Raw genomic sequence first — 15,164 nt, forward strand, 5'->3', positions numbered from 1 at the left:
TTCTCCGTTCCTACAGGCAGAGCCCCAGAACTGGCATTCTGCTGTCCAGCCCCTAAAACTGCTCTGATGATTCTTGTCCGAGGAACACCCACAGCCCCAGCTTTGCACCAGGAAGTGAAGGCCAGAGCTAGAAAATTGTAAACTTGTGTCTCAAACTAAACACAACAAGTGATTTCCATCATTGTAGTTATTGAAATCCCCCAACTGCGTGTAGACTAGATCTAAAATTTTTATAGCTTTAAAGAGGTGATGTGGCCAAGAACCACCTTTAAAATAATTTTAAGCAATACTGCAGTGCAGTGTCTTCCATCTGTTTGGTTACTTGTTGTTTTGTTAGCTGGAGTTTGGCCTCCCCTGTAATTGGTGTGAAGTACTGGGTGGTTTGCTGTTGTAATGGAGCATAGGCTGTTTGAAATTTGAGGAGTGGTTTGCTTTTGTCAGGGGAATGCAAAAGTGGGCTAGGTTTGTGACTAGTGCCTGGGGGATTTGATGGGAACCAGCAAAGGGGGGGTGGGGAAATCTGGCTGTTCGCGTTGCTGATCCCAGTTGTGTGTGCCAGTGTTAGAGTAGTTATGGTAACTGCCGGGAGGAATTCTATGAGCTACAGCCACTGTAAAATCAGAGGAATAGATCTGAGTTACTACAGAAAATTCTTTCCTGGGTATCTGGCTGGTGAATCTTGCCCATATGCTCAGGGTTTAGCTGATCGCCATATTTGGGGTCGGGAAGGAATTTTCCTCCAGGGCAGATTGGCAGAGGCCCTGGGGGTTTTTCGCCTTCGTAGCATGGGGCACGGGTCACTTGCTGGAGGATTCTCTGCTCCTTGAAGTCTTTAAACCACGATTTGAGGACTTCAATAGCTCAGACATAGGTCAGAGGTTTATCGCAGGAGTGGGTGGGTGAGATTTTGTGGCCTGCATTGTGCAGGAGGTCGGACTAGATGATCATAATGGTCCCTTCTGACCTTAGTATCTATGAATCTATGAATCTATGATTATGAGCAGAGAAAGGACTGAGGTGTTGGAATTTGTAGACAGTGGCATTGATTTATTTGTGGAAAATTAGAAGTGATTGTGATTATAAGGAAAAGCAGCTAGATAGGCCCTAGCCTCCAAATAAATCATGGAGTCCACAATGTTGGGGATCTTTCCATCCACAATGTGTTGCTGTTTTCTGCAGAAACCAGACTTTACATAAAAGATGTGCTAGCCCTGTCTGTTGTGAAGATAATCCTGACAAAGTTAACCATTTGGCTTGTTCACTTGAGCTTGGAGGAAACTGTCTTCATGTAAATAACAGCAGTAACTCTTCTCTTCTCCTCTTGATATTCCCCTCAGTGAGGTGTTACATGCAGTACCAAATTGCAACTGTTTCTTGCTATTGCAGTGCAAGGGAGTTAAGAAGCCCTGGGATTGTCTATATACAGTTTTTCCAGTGCTTTAGTTAAATGGGTACAACCCCTTGTCTGAACCCTTATTTCAATTTAGAATGATTTATTTTGGTTTACTTAACTCAATTCTGAATTGACTCAGACTAATCCAAAATAAGTGAAATAAGAGCGCCCACACATATTTGTGCACTGGATTAGCTATGTCAATTATCACACCTTTACTTAAATCAGTGTAACTGCATGCAGACAAGCCCTAATTCAGTGAAGGTTGAGTGCTTCATCTTAAACTGGGCCTATTTTAAATACACATAATTCCCTACTATCTTCTCTTGAGGACTGCTTCCTTTCCAGTCATTTGGCTTCACTGATTGAAGACTGCCCATTTTCAAGGATCAGTAGAGCTCAGCAGGCTTTCTCCTGGCCTCTGACATTACTACATTGACATTTCCCATGCTCTTTGATTAAAAAAAAAACCTAGAATGATGTAAAATTAACATGGCACACATTAAATGGATTAAAAACTGGCTAACTGATAAGTCTCAAAATGTAATCATAAATTAGAAATTGTCATCAAGTGTGTGTGTGTTTCCAGTGAGGTCCCGTAGGGATTGATTCTTGGCCCTACACTATTTAACATTTTTATCAGTGATCTGGAAGAAAACATAAAATCATAATTGATAAAGTTTGAAGATAACACAAAAATTGGGGACGTCATCTGTAATGAAGATCAGAGGTCTGGGTCATTTTGTAAACTAAGTGCAAACAAGCAAATAATCAGCTAAATGTATACATCTTGGAAGAAAGAATTTAGGCCATACTTATAGGATGGGGGACTCTATCCTGGGAAGCCGAGAATCTGACAGAGATTTAAAGGTCATGGTGGATAATCAATAAGCATAAGAGCTAAATGTGAGGCTGTGGCCAAAAGAGCTAATGCGATCCTAGGAAAGCATCAGTGGGGGAATATTGAGTACATTAGTATCTCTGGATTTGGCACTGGTGCAACCACTGCTGAAATAGCATGTCCAGTTCTGATGCCCACAATTCAGGAAGGATGATGGTAAATTGGAGGGAGTTCAGAGAAGAGCCATGAGAATGATTAAAGGATTGGAAAACATGCCTTATAGTGATTGACTATAAAAGAGAGTCAAGGGATGGCTTGATTACAGTCTATAAGTGTCTCCATGAGGAACAAATATTTAATACTGGGCTCTTCAATCTAGCAGAAAAAGGTATAACATAATCCAATTGCTGGAAGTTGAAGCTAGACAAGTTCAGACTGGAAATAATACTTAATTTTTTGGCAGTGAGGATAATTAACCATTGGAACAATTTACCAGGAGTTGTGGTAGATTCTCCATCACTAAAAATTTTTAATTCAAGATTGGATGGTCTTCTAAAAAAGCTTCTCTAGGAATTATTTTGGAGAAGATCTTTGGCTTGAGTTATATGATTAGATAATCATAATGGTCCCTTTTGGCCTTGTATGTATGAATGAATGAAAGACCTTTTGAGGTTGCACTAATCTTAAGACAGCCAGACATACTGGGCTCCTGCACTGCTCATGGGATTCTGGAGAGTGGATAGTACAGAGAGAGGAACTGGAATTCTGTGGGGGAAGGGATGGAGAGCAGAAAGGAGTCAGGGAAGGCAAAAATGGACATGGGTGTGTCTGTGTGTCAGCCAAGAATTGTATACATTGAGTTAATGGCTATGCAGTTAGCACTTCTGGAAGAAGAAGAAGGAACATTTTGTGTTGTGAGATACAGAATTATTGGACCAACTGTTCTGTATCTGATCACTTCATATTCACACATAGTATTTGACCATCTGGTTCATAATTGTGTCTAATATTGGTCGGGGCATGTTAACTTTAACTTTCAAAAAGTGGCAAACATAAACAGTTTTATCATAATTATTTGTGTTTAGGGTGACCATATTTCCCTATATTGAATACAGGACACCTGGTAAAATTACTTGTTTTCAAGCAAGTTCAATGGCAATCAATCAGAACTATGCTGTACAAACATTCAAATTAACATCAAGTTGACTGAATCCCTGTTAAAAATAAAAATACTGCATAGTTAGATTCTTTTATTTATCTTCTTATCTTTAAAGCTTTAGGGCTCACATGGGGAGAGCTGACACACACACTCCCGTAACACCTCTCTTCCCATGGCGGTGTGTGCATGTGACTGCCCGACCCAACACTTCCTGCCAGGCACTCTCCGCCCTCCATGCCTGGCTGGGTCCCTGGAATGGACTCACCTCTCCTGGTACCTGGTATTGCATCTTCCTGAGGCAACACATGGAGGGTGGGGATGCAGGGTCACATGCCCCCCACCCCAGATTTCTGACAGTGTTCACACCAGAATGTGGCCAGCAGCAGCCTTTTGGTCTGTGCGGGAGGTAAGGGACATGAGCTTTTTCCAGCCACGGGAGGAGTGGGGGTCGGGTGGTGGTGGTGAAGGGATGACCTGGCTCTCTCCTCCCTCCCCACCTCCACTGTGGCTGAAGGCAGCATGTCCCTTCCTGCCTGCACAGTGTTCATAGAATCATAGAATATCAGGGCTGGAAGGGACCTCAGGAAGTCATCTAGTCCAACCCCCTGCTCAAAGCAGGACCAATCTCCAATTTCTGCCCCAGATCCTTAAATGGCCCCCTCAAGGATTGAACTCACAACCCTGGGTTTAGCAGGCCAATGCCAATGAATAGAGCTTTGAAATGCAAGCCTGTATTGTTAGAGATAGACGAGTAGATGTTTGCTCAGGTCTTGTAAACAAACAAGTCTTGTCTATGGCTATAGCTTTGATTCAAAGATCGAAAAAGGAATATTAACATTTAGGAAGATACTTCAGTGAAATAGTAGTATTGTCTATGTCTCTTTGAAGGTTGTGATGACCCGTGTCTGAACTGTTTAATGGATAAATTATCCTGTGCTAATTGCCATGATGTTTGGAAGAAGGAAAGTTAAGCCTATCGTTTTCTCAGGCCAAATGGCTGCAGGAAATGTATAAAAACCTTGGGACACAATCTGATCCTTCTTCATCTCAGATCTGCTTTGGGTTTCAAGAGCAGGAAACCTTAAGCCATAAGGATTGAGATTCCCCAGTCACTGACTGGAGTCACCCTGAATATGGACATTGGACTATAACCTGTTGAAAGGCAACTAACACCTCCAGGCTGCTGCTGGCCACCGACATAACGCAGCCGCCTCCTGTCCCCCCAGTTACAGCGTGGGCAGGAACGGGTTAAGGATTCATTGTGCACTAGGGCCCAGAGAACCTGACTGCAGGAGCTTCAACAAACCAGGACAGAGAAGTGGCTCAGCAGGGCAGGGTGCCAAGGGGACGGAGCAGCCCCGCATTCCCTGGGGGCAGGACCCAGGACAGGGAGGCAGGCAGGTGCGGGTGAAGAGGGTGCTAAGCCCCTGCCTGGAGGGCTGCTGTGGAGCCTGCAGGTTAGGGGTGGGAACAGGCTGGAAATCGCTTCCCCTCTGCCACTCCAGAGCTTAACTGAGGGGCAGAGAGGCTTCCCCATGCCAGTGCCGTGCGGGGCTTTGGCACATGCAGGGCTTGGCTCCTCCTGGCCACCGCCCCGGGCCAGAGGGTCTTGGGCTTTCCCAGGGCACTGGCCCAGCCAGAAGTAGTGAGGGAAGGAAGAAGCCTGCCGGCCAGGCTGTTGGTGAGCTGAGCGCTTCAACCAGGGGCTGGGTCTCCTCACAGCGCTGGGAGTGGGACGCATGCCGCTGCGGGGGATATAGAGGAGCAGCGGGGCTGTGGGGGGTGAAGGGACAAAGCAGGGAGAGGACAGCGAGAGGGGGAGCATGTAAAGGGCTGATGGGTGGGCAACAGAGGCGAGACATAACTGGCCGCTGCCTGGTGCCGGCCTGCACTCACCAGCCACCGCAGCTCACAGCACTCAGCCAATGGCGGCTGGAAACGGGACGGGGGAATGGGGTCCTGCTGGCTGAGCACTGGCATGCAGCAGGGGCTGTGCTGACGGACCAGCGGGGGGGGTGTGGCTGGCTCCGCGTGCTGCAGCTTTACCCCACCACCAGCCTGGCACACCACCCTCATCGTCGACCCCTGGACCTCCCACTCACCGCTGGTGGGCGGGCGGCTGGTGAGCAGGGATCCGGTCAGCAGCAGGACCCTCCAGTATGGTTGTGAGGGGGAGATAGAAAATACGAGACAATTTGTCCGTTTTAAAGTAAAAGTAGGGAGACCTGCAGGAGGGCTTAAATACGGGACTGTCCCTTTAAAAATGGGATGTCTGGTCACCCTATTTATGTTGCTGTTTTGAAAAGTGCCCACTGATTAGATAGGCAGATGGTCTGTATGGTATCTTACCATGAGTTGTTCTCTACCTCAAGTTCATGGTAGCATTATTTATTATATTGCACTTTGAGTGCTGTATAAACGAGGCATGACCTCTACCTTGAGGAGCTGACAATCTGATTTGGGAAAGAGTATGTTATATTTTAAAAGGTGAGACTTGAGTGACAGAGCCAGTGGAACCATATGAGTGATAAATGTTAGGAAAAGAGTGGGTTTTAAGGAGAGATTTGAGGAAGAGGAGGAAGACACTTGGTAATTTGAACTTGAAGGTAAAATAGGTGTTCACCAAAAAGTAATTCGTGTTTTAAGCCCAAACAGGAGCCTAAAAAGATGCTTAAATGGCACGTAAATAAAAATCCACAACGCTTTTGTGGGTTTGGAAGTAGCCAAAATGCATTTGCTCACTTCCAGTTAGCACCATTTTCATATTATCCCATGTGGATTCTATCTTTGGCAGTCTGACATTTATCGAGCATCTCCTGAAATGGCGCTGGTCATGTGTTTACTGTTGAAGGCTTTGAAGTACACAATATGACTGTGCCTAGTGATCTTCATCCAATGGATTGTCAGCTCCTCAAGGAAAGAGTGTACAGTGTACATGAAAATAAATTTTATTTGTTTATTCCTTACTCGGAAATTTTTTCCATACAGTTGTGGGGCAGATATGTGGGCAAAGTGTGTGTGTGTGTGTGTAGTTAGTAATGAATCTCCATTGGTTTCCCCAGTCAATGAAGGCACAAATCCTTTACCACAGAAGTGGTTATCAGCAGTCATTATCTGATATGAGCATTGTGATTTTTTTTTTATTCTTTCCTACACAATTTTTCTGCAACCTCCTCTGGGCTGAAGGCTCATGCAGAGTAATTTGTGGCATACTTGCTTGCTTGAGAACTGTGTGCAGTTCTGGTTGCCCCATCTCAAAGAAGATCTATTAGAATTGGAAAAGGTATCGAGGTGGGCAACAAAAATTATTAAGGGTATGAAACAGCTTCTGTATGAGGAGAGACTAAAAAGACTGGGACCTTTCACCGTGGAAAGGAGGTCTATAAAGTTGATAGAGGTCTATAAAGTTGCAACTGGAGTGGAGAAAATGAATAAGGAAATGTTATTTACTCCTTCATATGACACAAGAACCAAGGGTCACCCAATGAAATTAATAGGCAGCCGGTTTAAAACAAACAAAAGGAAGTACTTCTTCTCAGAACACACATTGTAGAACTTGTTGCCAGGAGATGTTGTGAAGGCCAAAACTGTAACAAGGTTCAAAAAGAATTAGTTAAGTTCATGTAGGCTATATCCATCAATGGCTATTAGCCAAGATGGTCAGGGATGCAACCCCATGCTCTGAGCGTCCTTAGCCTCTGCTTGCTTTTGAGACCCAATTGCTGTTCAAAAAGGCTAGTATTCCCTGTTAATCCTTTGCTGGGCATCCTAGTACTAGAAGCCTCAGAATACCTGACTTTCACATAGTTCTCATGGCAAAGGTGGAATAGCTTTTTATTGCATTGCCAAAAGATATTTTTGGCTCTGCACAGTTTGCAGCAAAGTCTTGCTGGATTAGTGTAACACACTGGGAAGAGAGACAAGCCCCACATATTAAGTTACGCTTATCAACCATGCTCCCAATGCTAAGAGAAAGTGCAAGCCCTCATACAGAAATCTGCCATATCTGGCTGTTTTTGAACAGAGAATGTGCAGGATTGGGACTCAGCAGAGTGGACATAGCTTCATATAGTTATCCAGTATCTGATTATTTTTTAACACAATGGAAGAAATTGGGAATGCCTATATTATCAGTGCAGATTACTGTTCAAATTAACTATAAATTTGAGTTGTGTCATAAACTGCTACTGAATGTTGAAGAAGGAAAAATCACAAGAGGGTACAAACTAAAACTGAGATATGGTGAATTACGGAGAGATAGAATACAAATTTTTCTTTTTCAGCTATCTCTTGTAAGAAAAGTCCTGTCTAAAACATAAGGCATCATTGACCATCACAAGCTTATGCGAATAATTTGTTTTGCCATCTTTCTAAAATAAGTATATGTTCCTGTTTACTAATTTTTTAATTAAAATACTGAAACAGAATTCTTTCTCTTCCTGAGATAAAGCATCCAGATTGCTTAAGGCACATTTGAAGTCCAGGATAAATAGAATGAAGGCCAGAGGGGGAAGAAAGATTTTTGTTTTAATCATATGGCAGATTGCTCCCATTTCATGCAGTAGAGGTTTCTGGTGAAGGAGTTTCTGTTTTCCAGAAGAATTTTCTAGGATTCATATCCCAGTTCTTCTCAGAAGTAATGTCTGATTTCCACCTAAACAAATCCATCAGCTTCTTTATGTTTTTCACCAAGCTTCATTTATGGCCTTGGGAAACTAGGATACACTGTTTCTGTGTAAAGAGGGCTCTAAGCTACCATCTGATCAGGACTAAGAACATTCCACTGTGTCTCATAAGCAGTGTGTGTGTGCGTGTGCGTGCGGAGCCCTATTCGACAGCATCTAGATTCCAGAAAGTTCAAGGCTCGTGCTCCATAATTATTAGTATGTAACTGTTCTATTGATGATCATTCAGGGAAGTTTTATTTTTCATTTTTATCATACGCCTTGAAGGAATTTTTCAGAGCCATTTATGGAGCTAAGCCATGACAATATATTAATATGTATGGCATTGTTGTTCGGCGATTCTCAATATATTTGGTCCAGATAAATAATGGTTTAAAAACCAGATAAAATATGGTTGCTTGTTTGACTCTTGAGTCAAAACCAGATAAAAACCAGATAAAATATGGTTGCTTGTTTGACTCTTGTTTGACTCTTGAGTCAACAAGATTGGGTTGGAAATCTTAAAAGAACGGTTTTCTGAGGAGATTTATTGATATTTCCTGCTTCTGCCAATACTGGAAGTATTGAGCTTTTCCCATGCTATATGGCACTTTCACTTCTGGCCCTAAAAATAACCAAGAAATGAGAGAGCACATACCAACTGGAGATATTTTTACAAGCCATGATACAGGAATTGTCATAATAAAGGCATGAACTACCACAGCCATATAATATCCATTGTATATTATAGTCAGCAGGCGTTGGTTCTATTCCTGGCTCAGCCACAGAGTAAATTGTAAATCACATAATCTACTGCATACCTTAGTTGTCTGTTTTTTGATTAGGGATAGTACTTCCTGTCATCACATGGATGTTGTGAGGATCCATTAATTGCTGAGAGTTGCTCTGGTACTACTGTGATGAGGGCTGACAGATATTACAGGCATATGGAATATTCAAAGGGTATGGAGTACTTGTGGCACCTAGTCTCTAAGGTACCACAAGTACTCCTTTTCTTTTTGTGATTACAGACTAACACGGCTGTTACTCTGAAACCTGTCAAAGGGTATGGTATCAACTTTATAAATATGTATGTATATGGACTAGGGTTTGTGTTCTGGTTCCACTGGGGAGTTGTAGGAGTTTCCTATAGCAGCTAAAATCATTGATGGCTAATTAATGCAAATCCCTAGGCCTCATCTCACACTCAGGGAGGAAATTTCATAGACTAGTTTGACTTGGGGCTAGTCTACACTGGCAACTTTAAAGCTTTAACATGGCTTGTGTGGTCACAGCACAGTGCTGGGAGAGAGCTCTCCCTGTGCTCTAAAAAAACCACTTCCACGAGGGGCGTAGCTCCCAGCACTGGTGCACTGTCTACACTGGCACTTCACAGCACTGAAACTTGCTTTGCTCAAGGGGTGGGGTGGGGTGTTTTTTCACACCCCTGAGCGAGAAAGTTGCAGTGCTGTAAAGTGCCAGTGTAGACAAGCCCTTGGTTAAAGAGAGTTGGGAACAAAATGTATAACTATAAAAAGTTACCACCGCAACATGGGGGAGAGGACACTGTCACTGGCTCTAAGAACTGACATGAAACTGTGACTAAGAGAGAGAGACCCTGAGGTACTTTATTTTTCTCTGGGTCTCCACATGGATGATTGCCTGGTAAGCTAAGGCCCACATGTAAGCTGTTTATTATTTTTGAGATAAGTGTGCCTTGGTTCTGAATAGATAATTCTTTGATTTATCAAGGTGGTCTGGTCACTAGTTAACCCTGTCACTGCCCTGAAGAGAACAGAACTGCAGGTGCTGAGCGAAGTCAGACTTGCTAAGGTGATGACAGTGAATTGCAGGAGGAATTACAGCCTAAATCCCTTGTGCAGAGGGAGAGAGTGGTGGGACTAAGTCATGAAAAAGGTGATGGCTAGAAGCCTGAGACTTAAGTGGTGTGCTATCTAGGAGGTCATGAAGAAGCGAGAGGTACAATGACCTTGGGAGCTATGAGTTGCATCTATAAAATAGATGCGTCTATTTCTTTCTTTCTTTCTTTCTTTCTTTCTTTCTTTCTTTCTTTCTTTCTTTCTTTCTTTCCCCCAAAGTACTTTGTTTGAACAAGGAAGCAAATAGTTGCAAATCATAAGAACATTAACTACACATAATTAAGACATATTTCATCATATAATTTTATAGTTTACGTAGGATATGACCTTTAACTGATTCTCTTTCATCAATGTTAAGAATATGCTCTTGGCACCACACAACAGACTTCAAACATCTAGTAAAAACAGATGATTTTATTTTTTTTACACGAAGGGAAGTCATATAAATACTTTCAGGGTTTGCCCTTTAATCTTCAAATAGGATCCACTTTTTTAGGGAGAAAAAAACTCTCATTAAAGCGTTTGGCTATAAATGTCTAAAAATGGTCAATACATCTTGTACAAACTGTAATTTATTTGACCCAGGCAGCCCTGCTTGTGAGTGGTAGGCCTAAATCATTGCAAAATGACCAAACTCTTCCTTGTGCTTATGTTTTATTTGACAATTTTATTACTTTGACATGAAATGTGAATTTGTATAATGTAAGCATGATTTCGATTTGATTAATAATTGTACTTGACAGTCAAATTTGTGCATGGAGTACGATTGCTTTTCACTTATGGCTACAAAGAGTCAATCTTGCCCACAACTTTAATTTATCTACTGTAGCAGCTACCAGAGGCCCTATTCTGCCATGGAAGAAAACAGTGCTCTTGAAGTGTTTTGTTGTTGTTCATGATTCATACTCCTGGAGTGAAATCTTGGCTTCCATGAATGGCAAAACTCCCATTGACTTGACTTCAAAATTTCAACCTAAGTATTCATTTGTTAAGCATACTTTAGTTCCTGATTTGATCATTTTCAGCCTTATCACAACCTTAATTATTGTAATAAATGATGAACCCTGCCTGTCACTCTCTGGGGAAGGCTCAATAGGTTAATGGTGGGACAGGACAATGTGTGTGGGCTGGAGAGATCCTTGACTGTCCAGACCAGGAGTGGGCAAACAACGGCGCGTGGGTCAGATCCAGCCTGCGAGCTGCACCATGTGGCTTGGCACCGCTCCGGCCGGGGCGCTGGGTCAGGGCAGCACCACGCAGCTCAGCCCCGCTCTGGCTGGGGTGCTGGGTTGGGGGCCACACCACGCGGCTCCTGGAAGCCGCAGCATGGCCCTGCTCCAGCTCCTACCTGCTCCAATGGGAGCTGCAGGGGTGGTGCCTGTGGATGGAGCAGTGTACAGAGCCACCTGGCCGCGCCTCTGCATAGGAACTGGAGAAGGGACACGCCACTGCTTCCGGGAGCCACTTGAGGTAAGCGCTGCTTGGAGCCTGCACCCCCTGAGCCTCTCCCCATGCCCCAACCCCCTGCCCCAGCCCTGATCCCCCTCCCACTCTCCAAACCCCTTGATCCCAGCCCGGAGCACCCTCCTGCACCCCAAACCTCTCATCCCCAGCCCCACCCCAGAGCCCACACCTCCAGCCAGAACCTGCACCCCTTCCCGCACCTCTGCCCCAGCCCTGATTCCCCCTCCCGCCCTCCAAACCCCTTGGTCTCAGCCCAGAGGCCTCACCTCCTCCTGTACCCCAACTCCAATTTTGTGAGCATTCATGGCCCGCCATACAATTTCTATTCCCCAGTGTGGCCCTCGGGCCAAAAAGTTTGACCACCCCTGGTCCAGATCCATAGGTCAGATTTGGCCACCATAGATGTAGAAGCTGGGACACAATGACAGTAGTAGCTGCTGCAGAGATTGTGAGGAAGGTTCTATTTTCTGCAGTAGTCCCAGGAGAACTTTTCTTGGATGTGTAAAAGGATCAGGATTTGCCCCTTTGTGAGAAAGAGAGGACTGCACTTGTACTCACCAATATAAGACAGCAAACACTGAAAATGTCATTTTCGGTACAAAATCTGGCACCATTCCCTCCCTCCCTCCCTCTGGTATTCCCTCTGGCTGCTGGCACTTTATAAGGTTTTTTCTAGAACTATGAAAAGTCTCCCATTATTATTATTATTTTATTATTAATAATAATAATGTGTATTATGGTAACACCTAAAGGCCCATAGTCAGGATTGGGGCCTCATTGTATTGGATTCTGTACAAAAATGGAGAAGATTAAATCTCTGCCCTATACAATTTTCAATCTAAAAGAAAAAAATTAATAATTATTTATATTGCAGTAGTACCTACGGGCCCTGGTCATGGATCAGGGCTTCTTGTGCTAGGTGCCTTGAAAACGTGAAACAAAAGGACAGTCCTGTCCTAAAGGGTTTATAACCCAACTAGATTGTAAACAGATGAAGAACTGGAGAAAAGAGTGTAATGTAAAAATAATTGGTCATTCTGATGATTTTTATATGTTTGTTAGTTACATTGTTATTTTTAATTAATATTTAATAATTAAAACTGGGGATAGAGTTAAGGTGACTTAGGTAGTAGGAGTCAAAGGGAATAATTTGTGTATTTTGTGTGTTTTTCTTAGAAGGCAGATCTAATCCCTTTTAAAATGGTTTTAGTTGCACTTGGATTAAACTTTGAATAGTTTATTTAAAAACAAACAAACAAATGTGTTATTCTTTGAAAGAAAAATGTCCCGGCACTGCTTTGCATTTGCTGTTACAGCTGTGTTTCTGGGTATTTTCCCCCCAGTTTCTTATTCCTACAAGTATAGTTTCTCATTTCAGCCTGTCATATTTTGCTTTTATGATATGAATCAAGTTTTACTCCCTGCTGTGGGAATACGATCTTGGATTTGGAAAGGATGTACACAGTGTATCATGCTGTGTATCAGAGTATCAGACCTGTAGCGTGAAGGTCTTTTTCAAGAGCGTGTTAATGACAAGGGTGGAGGGGTTTAAATTCTTTTTTTAAGTGAGCTGTAAATGTCCCCACAACATAATTTAGAGGGAAGTTCTTTGTACAGCTGTGAGCTGGAACAGTCAATGAATTTGACTATTCAAATACAAAAAGCCATCAGAAACAGGATTGCAGAGCAGCTTAACAGAAAAGGCAGAATCAAGAATTGCATGTCAGCTGTTGTGTGTTCTCTAGTAACAGAATAAGAAAAATCAGCCAACTTCATGCGCTGCATATTACGCCATTTTGCTGGAGTTTGACAAATAAACATACACCAAGTGAAAAGGTGGGACTCCATTCAAACCTAGTGATGTTGCTAATTCTGTGTAAAATAACAATTGTATTGTCAATTCTCACAACAGCACTTGCAGCCAAGAAACGAGGGGATAGGGAGGCTGGAAAGAGGGAAAACTTAAAAACGCTTGCAGATTTTTATCTGGGTAATTTCTTATGTTCTGGCATTGCATTCAGCGTGTTTTAGATGCAGTTTTTCTAGTCAGTTCTCTAAGGCCATATTCGCTCAGAAATAGGATTTCCATGGTAGCCTGCTGAAGCAACCATACACTTTTTTTTTTGGGTGCTTAACAGAGCACTAACATGGCATAAGGCTGAGTCAGTAGAAAAAGATCTCTCTTTATCTTGCCTGCAGAATAAATGAGCTCAATTCTCCATTCCTCTATGGCTCTTTGGGCTGCTCTTGTCTCTGGGAATGCCCCTGTAGCGCCAGAGTAGATTTATTTTCTGGCTATTCCTAGCTGTCTTAACAACTCCAGGGATTGCAGCCAGCCAGGCATACTTTAGAATAGCCTGATAGGGTGAACCGGTGTCCGTTTTTCAACTGGAATACCCAGTCAGAAAGGGATCTGCTCACTGGGCCGTTGACTGCCGGTTGGCGGCACCATGCAGCAGGGCTGGCAGGCTCCCTGCTAGCCTCCACACTGCACAGCTCCTGGGAAGAAGCCGGAATGTCCCCTCTCTGTCTCCTACGTGTAGGGGCAGCCAGGGGGCTCCGCACTCTGCCCCTGGTCCAAGCGCCGCCCTTGTAGCTCCAATTGGCTGTGGTTCCCGGCCAATGGGAGCTGCGGGGGTGACGCCTGTGGACGGGGCAGCGTGCAGAGCCACTTGGCCGCGCCTCCGTGGAGGAGCCGGAGTGGGGACGTGCTGGCTGCTTCTGGGAGCTGTTTGAGGTAAGTGCCTCCCGGAGCCTGCACCCCTGACCCCTTCCCGGACCCCAACCCCCAGCCCCAGCCCTGATCGCCCCTCCTGCCCTCTGAACCCCTCGATCCCAGCCCAACCCCAGAGTCCACACCCTCACTCTGCCTCCCGCGCCCCAACCCCCTGCCCCAGTCCTGATCCCCCTCCCGCCCTTTGAACCCCTTGGTCCCAACCTGGAGCCCCTTCCTATACCCCAAACCTCTCATCCCCAGCCCCATTCCAGAATTTGCACCCCCAGCCAGAGCCCTCACTCCCCCCCCACACCCTAACCCCCGACCCAGACCAGAGCCCCCTCTCGCACTCCGAACCCCTCAGCCCCAGCCCAGAGCCCCCTCCTGCACCCCAAACCCCTCATGCCTGGCCCCACCCTGTAGCCCGCACACGCAGCCGGAGCCCTCACCCCCTCTTGCATCCCAGCCCACTGCCTTAGCCTGGAGCTCCGTCCCACACTCTGAACTCCTCATTTCTGGCCCCACCCCAGAGCCCGCACCTCCAGCTGGAGCCCTCACCCCCCTCCTGCACCCCAGCTCCCTGAGTCAGCCTGGTGAAAATGAGCAAGTGAGGGTGGGGAGAGCGAGCGACAGAGGGAGGGGAGGATGGAGTGAGCGTGGGCGGGGCCTCAGAGAAGGGGCGGGACATGGCAGGGCATGGGAGGAGGGGCAGGACAGGGGGCGGGGCAAGGGTGTTCGGTTTTGTGCAAGTAGAAAGTTGGCAACCCTAAGCCTGGGGACTACTTTAATTTATGGTAGATGTGGCCAAATTGTCCAACTGACTGGGCAAGCATCTGTAGAGGTGGCATAAAGCTACCACTGTTCCCACTCCAGTCCTGTCCCAAGCATAGCTTGGCCCCTCCTGGGAATCAGGTCCATGGTCTCTAAGTTTCAGTGCTACCCATTCATCGAGACTGCTTCCTCCTTATTGTCAGTTACCTCCCATAATGAGCACCATCTTCATGGTTTAATCAGAGGGATAAACACTCTGAAGCTGACTGACAGCAG

Source organism: Natator depressus, chromosome 11, assembly GCF_965152275.1.
Source record: "Natator depressus isolate rNatDep1 chromosome 11, rNatDep2.hap1, whole genome shotgun sequence".
In the NCBI taxonomy this organism is placed as follows: Eukaryota; Metazoa; Chordata; order Testudines; family Cheloniidae; genus Natator; species Natator depressus.